Source organism: Sminthopsis crassicaudata, chromosome 3 (assembly GCF_048593235.1).
Source record: "Sminthopsis crassicaudata isolate SCR6 chromosome 3, ASM4859323v1, whole genome shotgun sequence".
NCBI classification, from domain to species: domain Eukaryota; kingdom Metazoa; phylum Chordata; class Mammalia; order Dasyuromorphia; family Dasyuridae; genus Sminthopsis; species Sminthopsis crassicaudata.
In genome coordinates, this window is record NC_133619.1 from 22,722,322 (window position 1) to 22,740,209 (window position 17,888).

The 17,888-nt window shown below is 33.1% G+C and overlaps 1 long non-coding RNA gene across 3 annotated transcripts in view; it reads left to right on the forward strand.

Annotated features, from left to right (window-relative positions):
• Positions 1–17,888, forward strand: part of LOC141560254 (uncharacterized) — a 186,205-nt gene that overhangs the window by 125,630 nt on the left and 42,687 nt on the right. For all 3 annotated transcript variants that reach the window (XR_012487676.1, XR_012487678.1, XR_012487677.1), the window contains exon 4: positions 482–545. This is a non-coding gene — a long non-coding RNA (uncharacterized LOC141560254). The remainder of the gene's footprint in view (positions 1–481; positions 546–17,888) is intronic.

Genomic DNA, 17,888 nt, shown 5'->3' on the forward strand with positions numbered 1-17,888 from the left:
TTTTGTCAGATCAATTGTGTTTCCAATGAGATATTTCACATGGTCTTTTTTTTTTCATTCTTTTGGTGGTGTTTTATTTTTACTCCCTCTTACCTCTCTCCTCCTGCCCTCTTTTATAAAAAAAAAAAAAAAAAACTTTTTTGCCTCTTTTATTTGATACAATTTACCTCATCCCACCTCCCCTTTTCACTTTCTCCTAGTATGTTCCTTTCTCACTTCTTAATTTATTTATTTATTTTGTTTCATTCCTTCATATTCAACTCACCCTTGTGTCCTCTGTCTGTATTTATTCCTTCTAATTGTCCTAATAATGAGAATATTCTTATGAAGTAAAAAATTATCATCTTCCTATGTAGGAATATAAACAGTTTAACCTTATTAAAGCCCTTACAATTTTCCTCATAGGTTTACCTGTTTATATTTTTCTTGATTCTTGTAAATGAAAGTCAATTTGCCTGTTCAACTCTGGTATTTTCAACAGGAATGCTCGAAAGTCCGCCATTTCATTGAATGTCCTCTTTCCTCTGAAGGATCAGTTTTGCTGGGTAAGTGATTCTTGATCATAATCTTAGGTCCTTTGCCTTCCTGAATACCATATTCCAAGTCCTCTGATCCTTTAATGTAAAAGCTGTCTACTTTTGTATTATCTTGACTGACTTCAAGATACTTAAGTTGTTTCTTTGTGGCTGAGGGCAATATTTTTTTCCTTGACCTGTGAGCTCTGGAATTTTGTATAACATTCCTGGGAATTTTCATTTTAGAATCTCTTTCAGGTTGTAAATAGTAGATTGTTTCAACTTTTATTTTACCTTCTGGTTTTAGAATATCAGGGCAGTTTTTCCTGATAATTCCTTGAAATATTATGCCCAGGATTTTTTAAAAAATATGGCATTTAGGTAGTTCAAAAATTTAAAAATTATCTCTCCAGTTTCTTTTTGCCAGATCAATTGTGTTTCCAATGACATATTTCACTTGGTCTTTTTTTTTTAATTCTTTTCATGGTGTTTCTTTTTCTTGAATTCTCATATTTTGAGGCAGCTAGGTGGTGCAGTGGATTGAGTGCCAGCCCTGAAGTTAGGAGGGCCTGAGTTCAAATCTAACCTCAGACACTTAACACTTCCTAGCTGTGTGATCCTGAGCAAGTCACTTAACTCCAATTGCCTCAAGAAAAAAAAAGAATTCTCATATTCCATTTGCTCAATTTTAATTCTTAAGGAATCATTTTCTCCAGTGAATTTTTTTGGTTCACTTTCTATTTGGTCAGTTCTGCTTCTTAAGACATTCTTTTTTTTTTTTTTTTTTTTTTTTAAACTTCCTGTACCATTTGGCTTAATCTATTTTTAAGGTGCTATTTTCTTCAGGGTTTTTTCAATCTTCACTGTTTATGATTTTCTTATGTCATTCTCATTTCTCTTCCCAATTTTTCTTTGACTTTCTTACTTGATTTTCAAAAGTCTTTTAGCTTTCATAACCTGAGATCAATTTATATTTTTCTTGGATGCTTTGGATGTAGGAGTTTTAATTTTGTTATCTTCTCCTGAGTGTGTGTATTGATTTTCCTTATTACCATAGTGACTTTCTTTGGTCAGAATAATTTTTGTTTTTTTGCTCATTTCCTCAGCCTATTGCTTGATTTTGAACTCTTTCTAAAAGTAGGACTCTGTTTGAAAGGTGGAGGGTGGATTGTCCTAGCAGGGATTTTGTGCAGTTATTATAAGAAATACTTTTAGATAGCTGTATGTTTTCAGTTTTTCCATAGTGGTATGATGGCTTGTGCTCTGTTCTATGAGTGACAAACACTTTTTTCTGTCCTGAAAACATGAAGAGGGTCCCTATTCCATTGTGGCTGCAAGTTCTGATGATGATTCAGTGACTATTCCTTGTTGGGGTTGGGGTTGTGCTGACACAATCTATGCTGGATTTTGCTTCCCTTTCACTCCAATGCCATTGACTGAGAAGTCTGGAAGTCTGATTGATGTTGCTGATTCAGTGGTTTCCAATGCCTGTTCCTGGTTTTCTGGGGTCTAGTCTATGTTGACTGACCTGTGCTGGATTGTATTCTATTTTCATTCTTATGCAGCAGATCTTTCTTATCAATCTTCTATAATGTGTGGGCTGAATTTTTTTTTCATTATGTTTTTTATGGCTTCTGCTGCCCTAAAAGTTGTTTAGAGTCATTATTTAAAGCTAATTGGAAGAGCTTTGGTAAGAGATCAAGTGAGTTCCTGCCTTTACTTCACCATTTTGCCTCCACCTCTCTCAATTTTTAGAAATCTTAAACTTGACATATGTCATTATAGGCATTATATCAGCTTATTAATCAAGAACTGATGTTCTTAAAGCCAGAAACTGTTTCAGATTGTTTAAAACCTCATGTGTATCTACTATGACAAAGTCATAATACTTTCCCAGAGTAGATAGCCAATCTTTGCAGAATTAATTCTCATTGATTGAATCATCTCATTTAGAGTTGCATTTCAGAAATGATGAAACTCAATCCCTATAAGATGAACTCACTTGTCAAGAATCATGTAGACAATTAGTAGCAGATTGAGGATTTAGACTTAACGTTCAGGCTAATTCCCCCTATACCATCCATCCCCCATTCATTTATTCCTCTATCCAAATATCAATTCATTCCTATATTATTCTACTTATCCAACCATCTTTTCAACCACTGATTCACCATCCCTCATTCATGAAGATCATGAAATTTCTTAAGGGATATGAGGTAGAAGAAGACTGGAAAATAGGGAGAGACCAAGTATAGAAGAGCTTTAAATACTAAAATGGAGAAACGTATAAGAGGTGTAGAGAGCCATTGGACACATTTGTTTGTTCTTTTCTTTTTTTCTTTTCTTGGAGAGTGACAAAATAACATTTGCACTTTAGAAAACTCACTTTAGCAATGAGGTAGAAGATATGTTGAAGTGGGGAGAGATTTGAGCCACATATACAAATTTGGAATCTATATTTAATAGTTCAGACAAGAGACAATGAAAATTTGATGTTTGCTGGTGGCTGATTGAGTAGAAAGAAATGGATAAAGATGAGTTTTGTGAGAATAAAAACAGCATGTTTTGACAACTCAGATATGTATGGAAGTGAATATGAAAAGTTCAGGATGACACAAAAGTTGTGAATCAGGGTAAATAGAGGAATGGGATTTCAGAATACAGAAAGAATTAAGTTTGGAGAAGGGGTAAAATTAAGGAAAACTATATTGTGTTCTGTTTTGCACCTGTTTCATTTGTGACACAAGACATCCAACTCAAAATGACTAAAAGGCAACGGCAAATCTGTGGCTTTAGGTAAGCATTATGACTAGGGCTGCATATATCACTTTGAATAGTGTATGGTTAGGATAAATTTTGAATTAATTAAAGTCAAGGAGATTATCAGATGAGAGAATATAGTGGACAAGAGAAGAACTTCCAAGAAAGAACTTTTTGGAGCATCCTTGTTAATGAGCATGGAAGAAAGATAGATAAATGGAGACTAAAAAGAAGGCTGGCAGATAAGTCAAGAACCAAGTGAGGAGTGTCATGAAAACATGTTAAAGAGAAAAAATACAGGGAAAAAACATGTTTAGCATTGTTAAATAATGCAAAGATGTCAAAAATGGTGAAGTTTGAGAAAAAGTTATTACATCTAACATTTATGAAATCATTGATGATTTCAGTTAATTTTTCCCCCTGAGGCAATTGAGGTTAAGTCACTTGCCCAGGGACAAACAGCTAGGAAATGTTAGGTGTCTGAGGTCATATTTGAACTCAGGTCCTCCTGACTTCAAGGCTCGTGCTCTATCCACTGTGCCACCTAGCTGCCCCTGATTTCAGTTAAATATTAAGGGTGGAAATCAACTTGTAGAAAATTTAGAAGGGAGTGAGAGTAGGGGCACCAATTACAGATGACTCTTAAAATTATTATTTTTTAAATGAACAGATGTTGGTTTTGTCTAGAAGAACCTCATTATCATGAATGAATGGAGTAAAGTAGGGGGAAGTGAGAGATACTATCAGGAGTTCTAAAATGAATAGAGGGGATTAAAAATGTGTTTGGAGTAGATGACCTCAATTATTTTGTTAATGTATAAAAACTCCAAGCTAAAAAGTATTGAGGTCGAGGTAAAGTGCAGTATCACTGGAAGCTTCAGAAAAGAAGAGAATGTTTTGGAACTGCTTTGGTGAATGTAATAGAGAATTGATTGGGAAGAAATAGGATTTTTCTTCTACAGTGAAAGTCAAGTTTAGAACTGATAACATAAATTTATAGTGGATCTCATCAGATCAATTTTGTGAATTCAATCAGCACCATTCATCTACATATGTGTAAAAATAAAGGAGTTACATGATGAGAATAACCCATGGTTAGCATGTTGTTAGGTGTGTTTGAAGATAGTTAATTAACATTTATTTATTAAGTACCTACTATGTGTCAGACCCTGTGCTAAACATAAGGTATAGAAAAAAGGCTAAAAAAATTCAATTGAAATACATAACATTGAAACAATTATGTACAAATGAGCTATATGCAGGATAAATAAGAAAAAAAAAAAAGGTCAACAGAAGGAAGGTACTAAAATAAAGAGATATCGGCAAGGACTTCCTGAAGAAGAAAAAAAAAATACTAAAAGAATCCAGGGAAACCAGGGGAAAGAAATGAAGAGGGAGAATATTCCATGTATAATTCCATGTAAATCATTAAAAATATCCTGTATTTAAAGATAAATGTCTTGTTCAAGGAACAACAAGAAAGCCAAGATCATTGGATTAAAGAGTATGTGGAATGGTGGTGGTAAGAAATGTAAGGAGACAGGAAAGATAGGAGGGGGCTAGATTATTAAAAGTTTTTAAATGCCAACCAGAGGATTTTTGTATTTGATCTTGGAGGCAATAAGGAGTCACTAGAATACATTGAGTAGGGGAGTGACATACCTGTGTGTTATAACATTTGTATACGTGGAGAATGAATTATAATGGAGAGAGACTTTGGCAGGAAGACCAACCAATACACTATTGCAATATTCCAGACTGGAAATAATGAAGGCCTATACTAGAGTGGTACCAATATCAGATGCAAGAAAAAATAAATGGATATTTTAAAAGGCAAAATCAACAGACCTTGGTACAGAATGGCTATAGGGAGTGAGAAAGAATGGAGAATATAGAATTTCAGATTCTATATCTGAAAATGGTAGAGAATTAACCTAATGAATGAAAAAATAGACATTGCGACAAGGGAGAAGTTTAGCAACAGTAGAGGTGATAGCTTGGGAAGGTGTCCAGAGGTAGAAGGGTAGTAGAAGAGTAAAATCATGGTGAATAACAGGGTTGATGTCAAAGAGAGAAGAAATGGAGAAAAAAAAAAAAGATCAAATAAAGGAATTAAGAGATCATGAACATGGAATTGGAACACTTCTTTGTTATGGAAAAAACAAAGTTATGATTATCTCTATATGGAGCTAAAATGGAATAGATCATGAGAGCTGCATAGATTGAGCAACTTAGAATTTAGGGTATTTGGAGAAATATCAATATATGTATTGAAGTTCCAAAGTATATTACAATAATAACAACAATGATCATTTGTATGTGCATTATAATTTTCAGTGTGTTTTCAATCCTAATTTTTGATCCTTCCTATCTTATGAGATAGATGACTTCATTATTCTCACTTTACTTATAAGAAAATGGATGCTCATAGAATCAGATGAATGATTTGCTTGTGGTCCCACTAGTAAGCATTTAAATAAAATTTGAATTTGGATCTTCTTTAATTTGGATCTAGACTCCACGTCTAACATTGTCTATTCACCGTGCTACATGCATGCCAGTTGCATCCCTTTAGAATATTACTTCGTTGAGGGAATGGTCTATTTCTGGTTTTTATCTTCACAGCTATCGACTGAGACTTAAATATACATTTATTAAATTGGATGGGATTGAACTGAATACCAAATCTCCCTGAGCCATTATGAACACCTTACAAAAGGTATGAAAAGATATGGCCAATGGAACATTCTCTTTCTCCTGTACTTCTTGCTTCTTTGGAAGATTTATTGCACAAATAGCAGCTGTAGTGTAGTGTTAACATCTGCCTCCCCTGGAGGGAATTTAGAGAGTCCAACTTCACTAAATACCCATTAAAATGATCCTTTTAGAAAGTAATATCACTTTGAATTTTAAAGATGCCACAGAATATTCTATAATGGAACATTTATCTTCATTGCTAGGAATTTTAAGCTTAAGAAAAATACCCTCTAGTCATATAGGTTTTGTGCTAACAAGTACTTAATTCTAAAATGTGCTTCAAGTGCTATTTTTGGCAGGAGCTATCTTGTCAGCAGCAGTGGGCCTACTAGAACAATATTCTATATTATGATATACAGGCTAAACTATCATTTTCATTTGAACTTCACTTGGGTTACTAGTTTTTCCAAGTTCCTTGAAAAAGATGACTTTTTTTTTTATGACAGCCCAGGAATTATTACCCATTTGTATATAAAATAACTAACATAATATATGTTGTCTATTTGAGATAATAGTCATGTGGACCCAAAGATAATACAATATATCTAGTTTAGTGGGTGCCTTAATGTTCCTTTTAGAGGTTAAAGATTAAAGTAATCTTTGAGAAAGCTAGGCTTTTGCAAAAAAAAAAAAAAGTAAGACTCAGACAAAACTAGGAAAATCAATTTTCTCTGGCCTCATCTAGTTAAATGAAAACTGTTAGATTATGGCACTGCTTGTCTGAAAAAAAAATCTGAGATTCCATGCTTGTATTCTTTGGATTTTGCCTTTATCTTTTCCTTTTGTAATTTGGTATTTTATACAAAAAATTACATGATGTTACTCAAGAAATTGTGTCATTTCAGTGGACATTCTTCCTCAAAATGAAAAAAAAGGGGGATAAACCAAAAAGATAGAGCAAAAGTTCAGTGTTGGGGAGTCTATGAGCATATATCTCTACTCGTATCCATGCAATATCTAAGTATGTGAATATGGATCCCAGCATATCATGTGAAGCTTTATGTTGGTGTTACTGGAGGTAGACTTGGAAGAAAGTAGCATAAAATATTCATCATTTATTTAACTGCAGAGAGTTCCCACATTGATTAAGTCACAAATCTATTGCATTTTGGGGATATTGTTACTCTTTAAATGGATCTGAATATGGAATTTCTGAAACCTATTTTGGATGGGGCAAATGTAGGATGAATTTAATTAAAGGTTACTCTTTGCTGACCAACAGATCAATCGATCAACAATCATTTATTAAATACTGATTGTGCTAATTTGTCCAGGAATCATGTGAAATACTGAAGACAAAAAGAAATGGCCAAAAAGAGAAAATAACTACTTTATTTTTTTCTTAAGAAGAGTTATTCTGTGTTTTCATGGAATGTATATATCAACAGGGGAGATAACATGCAAATAAATAGGCAGATATATATATATATATATATATATATATTCATATAAAATGATCATAATAAAGGTAGCACTGGATGGAAAGCTTCAAGTGACTAGGGGTCTGAGAATTTCTTCTGAAGCACCATGTGACTTGAGTCTTAAATGAAACTGGAGATTTCAATATGCAGATGAAAGGAAAAATAACCCCAAAACATAAAGAATGGGGTATTATTATCATTACGATCCTCTCTTTGCTTTTTTCTATTGTATTTCTTTTTTTAGCTTTTTTATTTTCAAAATACATAGTTTTTAACACTCATCCTTGCAAAACCTTGCGTTCCAATTTTTTATCCCTTTCTCCTCACCCTCTCCCTTAGATATGAAGTAATTCAATATATGTCAAACATGTGCATTTCTTATACACACATTTCTACAATTATCATGCTGCACAAGAAAAATTAGAGGATCTCTTCTTTGGCAGCATCATTAGGACCCCATTCTTTTCCATCATGGCCTATCTTGACTCCAAAATTTCTGTTCTGCTCACTCACCTATGAGCCAAATGTATGATCTTTTTTGAAAGATAACCTTTTGTGCAGTAGTCTAATATTTTTCTCCTAGAACTTTGTTGGAGTAGTTTTGGGGAACTGGACTACATCGTTTACTACTATTTCTTAACTTTAACTTGTTTCTGATAGTGTCCACTCATAATGGATTTAGTTCATATGATTTCATACCTATTTCAAGCTTTGAATGTGGTGGAAGAGGCACATGATGAGAATGATCAGGTAGGAATTCCATAGTAGATGTGAACAACAGGATAAAAGAACATAGAAAAAAGTATTCTCTATTGCTGAAATTGTTCACAAAAATGGTAAAGATAAGGAAGAAAGGGGAACATATCCAAAACAAAGGTGATAGACTGAGTAAATCATCAGAATTAGAAATTCTAGAGCAAATGAAGCTCTACTTATGCAAGCTATGATTAATTATGGTAAGGTAGAAGGAATGACACAATTCAAAAGTCAGAGAAGGGTGTTGAAACATTTGGGGATAGTAGCAAGATCAACGTTATAATAAACTGAGTGTGGCTGAGGTAGAGTGCAGAAAAAAAAGTGAGAGGAACTTGGAAGATAGGACTTTTGGAGGACTCTAAATATGTATTTTGAAGTCTTCTAGAAAGAAGATTTGTGGTGGAAAGACTTTGAATTAGGAAACAAACTTATTCTGGAAGGAAGAAGAAGAGTATTGGGGTCAGTAGCTAATTATCCTCTGCATTGGGTGATAAATTTGGAAGGAGTGAATTTAAAGGAGAAAGAGTCTCAGAGTGCTGGCGAATTGAAATTGAAGACCAAACAGTATTCCCATTTCCCCTCTCTCTTCAGTGAGTCAAGGAATACTAGAAAAGGAGGTAATGGAAGCAATATCACTGGATGGGATTCAGGTTTCAATGAACGCCAAATGCTAAAAAGATTGTGAGAGAAAAATGGTGAAGTGAAAGGAAAATTATTAATGATGTAGTAAGCTTTATGAAATACATAGTGAAAATGTAAAGCAGATCTAGATTGAGACATTGGGTTAACAGGATTATGGTAGATGGCAATTTGGAAGCAGATAACTAGGGAAAATATGGGATTGGAGTGTACTAACCATTGAGAGATGAGAGCAGGAAGGAATTGTTTGAGGGAGGAATGGTCATTAGATACTTTATGATTGTCTCTAACAACCTTTCTTCACATGAGGTGGTATTATGATGACCTATGAGAGAGGATGTATTTCATGAAGATCAAGGTGGATGAATAACTTTTAGAAGATGCAGAAAAGCATATTTTCTATGTTATTGGCATTGCATAGCTAGTGGATATAGTGGATGGAATACCAGGCCTAGAATCAAGAAGACATTTTGATGAATTCAAATTTGACCTCACACATTACCAATAGCATGACCCTGGATAAGTCACTTAACCTGTTTTAAATCTCAGTTTCTAATCTGTCAAATGCATTAGAGAAGAAAATGGCAAACCAGTCAGATTATCTTTACCAAGAAAACCCCAAACGGAATCACCAAGAGTTGCACACAACTCAAATGACTTAATAGCAAGAACATATTGTTGGTTTTAAATTAGCTACCATTTGGTTCTACTTATTGCTAAGGACAAAATCATCAAGGACCTATTTAATCAAAAAGGAGGAAGACTGACCAGGTAATGAAGGTGAGGGAAAATAACTCAACTGCACTGGTGTTAAGCTGGTGTCCAAAAATTATTGAAACAATGAGAGGAAGGAATTTAGTTTGTTGTATAGACCCTAGTGAAAGAATTTAAAGGACAGGAATAAAATTTTACATACTGAGTTTTCAGAGTTAAAAATAATTTTTTAAAATATAAATTCTTTTGGAGGAAGTGGCAAGTCACCTGAGATCACAGGTCCAGTGAAGAATATAAACATCACATATACACATATAAACATATAAAAACACATTTCTACCTGCCCTAAGTTAGTTTCACCGTGTTTTTGTATACATTGATATTTTCTGATTATGTCAATGATCATGTTAGGTACAATTCAGATTCGACCTGAATCATAAGTTTTAAAATCATCAGCCTGAGAAATGATTAACCAGTCTAGAGAACATTTTCATGCTCAGAATGTGTCTATTTACTCACCTCTAAAATGACAAATAATTAACTCACATTTATGTATGAAGAAATCAAGCAATTAATTAACAGGAATTTATTAATCACTTACTGTGTGCCAGGCACTGTTAAGCACTAGAAACACAAAAACAAAAGAAAAAACAATCTCTCTCATTGAGCTGCTATTTTAACAAGAGAGCTAATGCGTGCAAGTATAGATTTACAAAAGATACATGTATAGTACAGGATGAAGATGTCCAAGCACCTGAAGACACCACAAAAAATCTCCTGGTCCCTTCAGATCCTATACTATGGCCTTCTGTAGTGCTTTGAAGATTATAAAACACTGTCCTCACAAGAATCCTATGATAATATTTATACTACATAGATTTTAGTGAGTGTAGTGGGTCATACTTCCAATTTATACTAGGGGAGAAGCTGAGGCCAATGGATTTCTTTGGCACTGGGAGATTAGAGCTGCAGTGGGCTAAGTTTATTGAATATCTACAGTAACTTCAGTATTTATATGGTGATTCCTTGGGAATAGAAGATCATAAATTTACTTGAGGGAGGTCATATTAACTCAGGTTAAAAATAGAAAAGGTCAAAGCTTTCCCATTGATCAGAATGGATTGGTTTCATTGATGGTCAGCCCTGAACTTACAGCTTGAACTACAAAGGAAAACACTTTCAAAAATATATTCTTTTTTTTCCATTTTACTGTTATGGAAACTGGGAATAACATGATACTTGACCTACTCAGGTAATAAACCTAATACTTTCAAAATTTGGATTATAATTTAGATTTTAATATGAATCTGGTTTCATATAAGGCAAACATTTTATAAGTTGTGATATACAATCAGATTATTATTGCTATATGTATTTGGACAAAAAGTCAGACTTTATAAATATTTGTGTAGTGCATGCACGTATGAAAATAGTTTGCTCAACTATTTTACATATTATTCACATTTTCTATCTCCTTAATTGAGTGGGATTGACACTTGCTGATGGATGATATAGAGATAAAATGATGAGAACCATGAAGATAATGTGATCATCTTCAGGGAAATTATAATTTTAACCTCTGCAAGCTAACATATTTGTTAGGATAAATCAGTGATAAATAAACAAATCACTTAATAAAAAACCCTCAGGAAGCTTAATTTCATTCTGAAGTAGATTTTTTTCCACCAAGGCAGAGATTCATTAAAAAAAAAACAACGTTTCATCCTTTGTGAATTTCTGTATTTCTTGTAAAATTCTTACTGTAGAATTTAATAACCACTGATGGGTTATATATTGTACTGAGTCATACAATAAGTTTTTTTCCCCTGACTCAACCTGCCTTTGCTCTAAATATTTCCATTCTCCAAAAATAAATACATAGATAGATAAACAAACCCAGAGTCACAGGTTTGTCTTAAAATTAAGTAAGAGTAAAATTGTGTTACCTTGAATCTCAATGACTTAGAGGCTGAGAGCTTATAGTAAAGACCTGAATTAAGTTAATACAGGTCACTAATTGGTAAAGTGAATGACTGGACTAATTGAAAATATCAGTGCCCTCATTCCAAAAGATTTACATAGCCAATCAACACATTTCAAATGCTTAATATATTAAGGCTTTTTGCCTTTAACATAACACTAATTTAATGCTGACAGAAAAATAGATGTTTTTCCATTAGGCAAAATAATTATGTCATTTGTTCCCAGAGTGTCTCTGGACTTTGATTTCTTCAGCAAGGCAAATATTGTTAAAAATAATTCCGGAGGGAGTTTAGATAAAATCCGTACCTTAAGAAAGAAGGATCTGACAAAAAGTTGTTTTTATTTGATTTTTCTAATATGTGTTCAAGGTCATCTGTGAAAATCAGTAACATTACTGAGAGTCATTGAGCCATAGTGGATAAACATGAGAACTCAACACCAAGAAGAACTGGGTTCAAATTCCTGCTTTTGATACATCCTATTTTTATGGACCATATTGAGTCTTTTTATCTTTCAGTACTCTTGGCAATTTTGTAAGATTATAAACTGTAGAAATGTTTACAAAAGAAAAAAATTATAAATTGCCTTGGTCAAGAGTCCTCTCAGCTGTTGATAACATTTGAGTAGTACTTTAAATCTCATAGTCAGAAAATTATCATTGTGAAAAGACTGTACAAGATAACAACTTAACTCCCGATCTAGGAATCTTAAGCAAGGCAATTTCAGTGGGATCTTGGTACTGAAATCATTACTTTATGAGACCTCTGTTCCATCTAGGAATAATACTGATCACTAAGAGATTCTTCCTTAATTGAAATCTGCCTCCTTATAACAACAAATATCATTTCTAGCTTTCCAGTATAGAACCATATGATGCCATTCAATTAATTCCAATTCAAGTCGGTAGACACTTTAAAAGTAGTTATTATAAATTCTGCTCTAAGCATACAAAGAGAACAGAAACCTTATAACACGATAAAATTCCACAGAATTTCTACATAAATTAAACCTCTTCTGCATTCACTTAATTATGTTTTTTCTCTATTTTCATCACAATGATATCATGAAAATTTAAAATGTATCTGAGAAGTCTAGATTATTTATATCCTTAACATTTTCCTGATATACCAATCCAATAAATCCTTAAAAATGGAAATTAAATTACTCTTATATAATTTGTGCTTAGTAAACTCATGATGACTCATAGTCATTTATGGCTTTCTTTACTAGTCACAATCCATTTAATAAGCTGGTCTAGAACTTTTCTAGTGATGGATGAACAAAAAATTCCAGCCAATGTCCACCTAGAATGGTCCGTGACACAATTAGAATCTCCTGTAATGCACATTTTCTATTTTCTGTCAGGAACTCATAACTGATTTTCTCAATTTAAAGTGCACTCCCAGGATATTATTATTCCTATTTTTCTCTTTTAAAACTCACCAATGTATCTTCTACCATATGCACAATCTCTCCTCTGAATTCTGTCTGCTCCCTTCTTTCTAAGTTTAAGGATTTACACTTAGTATGGTTCCTTGATGAATACTGGCAATCATATAGGCTTTCTCTCTTTAGAACATAACATACGCTTTAATTGTCACAATCCAGTCATAAGTTTAATGTCTTATAATTAAGACATTAATCATGTCTTGTTAACGTTCTATAAGACATGATCCTATGTCCTATAAGAAAGGATCCTATAAGAAATTCTCTAGCAAATTTTTTCTCTCTGCTCATGAGTCCATAATAGTTACATATCAAGTTATTTTCTGGGGAAGAAGGTGCTAATTTTTTTTAACTATATACTTGTCTAACTCTTCTTATCCACTCCATATCCTCGATTCCCTCCCAAATTCCTAACTTTAACTAATAGTAGTGATAAACCAGTATCCATGACTGAGGTTCAATACATACGATCTCATCTAATCTTTACAACAATCCTATGCAATAAGGAGGGCAGCTCTTATTACCATTTTACAAGTATGGAAAATGAAGCTCATAAGGCTATGCAATTAAGTGGCAAAGTTGATATTAGATCCCATTTTTTCCAACTTAGATGTATTATCAAGAAATGAATATCTAAGCGATTTTGTACATGTGAGATGTTTTTAAATGTTGACTATTGTTATGATTATTATCACTAGTATTAGTTTTCTTAGTCCAGTATTCTTTTTTTGTTACTTCTTATATGGCTACATATGAGGCTTCTCTAATAGTTTAACTCAATTCTCTTGAATAATTAATGAAGTATTATCTTAGGTGTTTATTTGAAAACCCAAATTCCTTAGCTATTTCTCTATAATTCAAAAGGATAAGTTTTAGTCACAATCAAATGATGCTTGTTAATGTTCATGAAGACAACTATTTGTATTCTCTGAGGGAGGAACACTGTGTGCTTGGTCTCATTTGGGTAGTTTCAATTTAGGCATTTCACTGAGAGATTGCAGACCCTGATTTTGTTAACTAATTTACTCAGGTGACAGCTTTGTATTTCATTCTTCCTTTCACAAAGCTCAGGGTTTAAAGAATACCCTGTAGATTTTGCAAGCTAGTTTTGAAATTTCAGGTTATGGAGACATAATCATATTCAACTGAAATCTGTGGTTTACCACTAGCATAAATGCTACAAATGAATACTCACATAAGACTGTTTTAAAGATTTATGTGGTTCAAATCAGTTCCAACAGAGCAGTAATGAACTGAACCAGATACACCCAGCAAAAGAACTCTGGGAGATGACAAGGAACCACTACATAGAATTCCCAATCCCTCTAATTTTTTCCACCTGCATTTTGGATTTCCTTCACAAGTTAATTGTACACTATTTCAAAGTCCAATTCTTTTTGTATAGCAAAACAACTGTTTGGACATGTATACATATATTGTATTTAATTTATACTTTAACATATTGGTCAATGTGCCATGGGGGGGGAGGAGGAGGGAAAAATTAAAACAAAAGGTTTGACAATTGTCAATGTTATAAAATTACCCATGCATATATCTGGTAAATAAAAACTATTAATTAAAAAAAAAGATATATGTGGTTCTAGATAGCTGACAATTTTGGATTCTAATTTTGGTTTGACTCTGGGGAAATAAACTGCCACATACATTACTTTGCTAAGACATTTGGCTTTATTCAGATCTACTATGACCTTGGATGGTCCAAAGTTTATGGATTATACAATTTTTAACATTCCTACAAAGGGATTCGGGACTTTTGACTAATGCACCAATAGAATCTAAGCAGATGTCAGGTACCTTTCAATGCACTAAATTTTTATAGGTTAGAGAAGAGAAATATAGGAGTGATAGATTTCTTTACATGTCAATTGTTACAATTGTGGATTCATCATTTACTCTAGTCATTTCTATCGCTTTCTGAAGGAAAGGTCTTGATATAATCAGGTGACATCAAGTCCTAAAATGGCTTTTAACTTGGAAAACTGAGTGAAGGCAGAAATTTTCCATTTTATATATAAAAACCCAAAACCTTTTTCTATGCAGCAGATTCAGTTTATGTTCATAAGGTCAATACTACTGACTTACTCAATATGTTTGTCCATTTAACTAGGGTGAAAGGGAAAATATTGCCACCTACTCTAAACTCTAGAGTTGTAGATTGACATAATCAGAGGATAATATTTGGTAAGTCTAAATGCCATTCATGGTAATATTATTTTTTAAATGTTTTCTTTTTGTTTTTCATTTGTCTCATCTTGATTTAATGAATGTGGGAATTTACCTGCCTAACTAATCTTCAGATTAATAATTCATCTTTCAAGAATACTTTTAGAGAGCTTCTTAGGGTCATTGAGAGATGGATTACTTGTTTATACTTACACAATTAGTATTTGCCTGAGACAGACAAAGTTCCATCTTTCTGACTCCAGGTTCAGTTAATCCTCTATCCACTATGCAATATTGATTCTTCAATTTATCAAGATAAAGTTAAAATTTAGTTACCTGGAAAGCTTGACAAATGTGTATATAATCACAAGAAGTTAATTTCTTACATACAATAGTTCCTCCCCATTTTACTTTTTTGATAGGAATGCTTCAATATCATATACTTCCCTGCCTTAATAAGTAGACTGAACACTATATTAATCTTTTCTTCAGGACTCAGTACCATCATTGGTCTTTTGTTTCCTAAAACAAATAGAGCTAGATTTCACAGACCTCATCCTTTACCATTTGTCTGGGCATCTTACTGTAATATCTATTTTCCATCTCTCCTTCAACTCCATTAGCTTTCTATCATCAAGCCCATTTGTTTTTCCCATTTCGAAATAAGGAAATTTATGTTTCTATCTCTTCTAAATAAAATCTAAATTCTAGACATATCTTTCTTTCCCAAATGTCTCATCCATTGGTTAGGATATTTATGAAGTCTTCTAGATTTCATACAGCTATTACTTCTAAAATTCATTCTCATATCCCTTTATTTGACATTTTAAGCTGGAAACAGGGTGATCTAGAAAGTTATATTTTTTTAGAGTGACATAGGTCATGATAACTCATTCTCTAACACAATATTAAAAATAAAGTTCAATGAGAACTTAATAATAGTGGATATATAACTCATACTTATTAAATCATTATCAAATTCATCTATATGTGCTATTCTAGTTCTTTTTGAAATGCTTTCTCTACAAATTATGATTTATGCTTAAAATGGACAAGGAATATAAAATCAAATTAAATCAGTGAGCATTAATTAGATACCTACTAAAAAACAGGCATTGTGCTAAGGGTTTCACCAGTATTTTCTTATCTAATCATCACTATAATTGTGAAAGGGGGGTGCTACTTTTAATTTATTTTATACTTGGGAAGACTGGGGCACACTGAGTTTAAATATTTATATTTCCTGGTTCACATAATTGGTAAATGTGTCAGGTAGGATTTGAATTTAAGTCTTCCTGACTCCAAGACCAGCTCTCTATCCACTAGTAGGTAAGTAGTTAGATATAATAAATACACATTTTTTTTTGTCTCCATATACTAGACACAGAATGAAAGAGAAAATACCCCCTGGTCACAAAGAGCCTACAGTCTATAGGGGACACAATATACAAACTATTATGTACAAACTCTTTTCTATCTCTTTCTTCATGTATTTCTCTGTCTCTGTCTCTATTTCTTTGTGTATATATATATATATATATACATATCTATATATCTGTATATATATACATATCTATATATCTATATCTATATCTATCTATATCTATATCTATATATAGAGATATAGATATATATAAAACTGGAAATAATCTCAGAGAAAAAGCATTGGCATTGAGAAGGGGGTAAGAAGGAGTGCTTGAAGAAGACAGAATTTTAGCTGAGACTTGAAGGAATGCAGAGAATCCAGGGAATCCAAAAAGAAGACAGAAGGAGAGCAGCCATTGAAAATGTATGAAATTGGGAGATCAAGTATCTTTTCATAGGAAGAGAAAAGAAGTCAATGTACCTGCATCATAAAACATGCTGAAAGGAATGTAATTTAAGAGGAATAAAAAAAAATTAAGAAGAAGGAAACTTGAAATGAAAGATGTTAAAAGCCAAGGAAGATTCTAAATTTGATCCTAGAAGTAATTGGAAACTATTCAAATTACTGAAAAGGCGATGGCGTGGTCTGACATGAACTTTAGGAATATCACTTGGATAAATTAGTAAAAGATATATTAGAGTGGAGGAATTTGAAGCAAGGAGGTCAACCTGCAGACTCTTGCAATAATCTAGAAATGAGGTAGCTTGTAGTAGAGTGATTACAGTATCAGAGGACAGAAAGAGGCATATTTGAGAGATTACTGGCAATAGTTTGGACATGGGAGGTGGGCTGAGAGAAGAGAATAGTAGAAGATAACACATAGATATTGAGCCTAGGTAAGTAGTTGTTTGGTTGGTTGTTCCTTCTTGAAGAGGACCAAATTGCCTCACTATACTAAGAGTTAAAAGTTGGAGTCAAATCAGTGTATCTGATTGTGGCTAATCAGACCAACCTGAGCTCAGAATGCTCTGCCAGAGGTCTGACACAAATAGTCCTTAGGAAAATTTAGGGTAAATTCCCTAACTTTATGTACTTCACATTTCTTTTGCACTAATTCAATTCTGCTTTGCTTTGCTGGGTGGGCCCAGGCCAGGGTCTCCCAATCACAAGTACTACTAGCTCAACAGTAGTGGGGAAGTTAGAAAGAGGGGAGAATTTGGGGGAAACAATAATGCATTTGGTTTGGGATGTATTAAGCATAAAATCTAAGTCAAAGTAGAGACCACTTAAATCACATAATTTCACAAAAATGCCATAGTTCTCAATGTCTTTATACAAATGTAATAT